We start from the raw sequence: 1,081 nt of genomic DNA on the forward strand, positions 1-1,081 counted from the left end.
AGCAAAATTCAATCTCAAAGGTAACAAAGGACCTGATTGTAGTTGTAAGAGATGTTAGGGTGATTTGTCCACCATGGATTATAAGTGTTTGAATATTGTAGGTTTAATGCCTATTCCTTACAAATTGCATAGACTTCGTATTGATATAACACTAATCGCTCAAATGTCCTTCACTACAATAATCATAAGTAATAAAGGGACTTTGTACTGAATGAACTCTAGAAGAATCAAATTTTTAAGTGAGAGCAGCTACATAAGCAATTAAAGCATTAATGGCGTTTAGCTCATGAACACCAGCTAGCCTCTTTAGCAATGCCCTTTCAGGATGCCATTGATAGCTGTTGGATGCCATTTCTTCTAATAAATCATAAGCATCATTAGTTGACTTAGCCTTGAAAGCACCACCAGTCGTGACATCAATGGTATTCTGAATTGGATTCAAAAACCAATTATGAAATGTCTACACTTGAAGCCAATTAGGTAAACTGTGGTGTGGGCATCTCTAAAACAAGTCCTTATACCTTTCTCATGCTTCATATAAAGACTCAGAGTCCAACTATGTGAAAGAAGTACTATCATTCCTTATCTTAACTACTTTGGTAAGGGGAGAACCTGGCTAGAAACTTTTATGCATGGTCATCCTAAGTAGTCATTGAGTCGTTAAGGAGAGAGTTCAACCAAACCTTTGCCTTATCCTTCAATGAGAAAGGAAACAACCTCAATCGAATGGCATCATCAATAACTCCATTGTGTTTGAAGGTGCCACAAATCTCTAAGAAGTTTAAAATGTGAGCATTCGAGTCATCATTTACGAAACCTCCAAATTGAACAGATGTTTAAATCATTTGAATGATGGCTAACTTAATCTCAAAATTGTTGGCATGAATTACCAGCTGCAGAATACTAGAATGAAGACCTTTTACCAATGGAATTGCATAATCTCTCAAATATCAATTATCAACTATTTACTCTTGAATTTACTGTTCCTTTTGATTTCAGCCATGGTTTTCAAATGATTGGAGTCTTGTGAATTTTGCCTCAAAATTCTATGAAATGTTTTCTTGATTTCTAGATCATAAGA

At 35.2% G+C, this 1,081-nt stretch overlaps 1 non-coding gene across 1 annotated transcript; it reads left to right on the forward strand.

Moving 5' to 3' along the window:
* The first annotated feature begins 482 nt into the window (after nucleotides 1–482).
* Nucleotides 483–589, forward strand: LOC149526503 (small nucleolar RNA R71). The gene has a single exon (XR_016351935.1). It is a non-coding gene; the product is annotated as a small nucleolar RNA R71 (small nucleolar RNA).
* The last annotated feature ends 492 nt before the right edge of the window (nucleotides 590–1,081 follow it).

The sequence above is a fragment of the Theobroma umbraticum genome, unplaced genomic scaffold, assembly GCF_002168275.2.
Source record: "Theobroma umbraticum cultivar Fairchild unplaced genomic scaffold, ASM216827v3 scaffold_89.0, whole genome shotgun sequence".
Taxonomy (NCBI): Eukaryota; Viridiplantae; Streptophyta; class Magnoliopsida; order Malvales; family Malvaceae; genus Theobroma; species Theobroma umbraticum.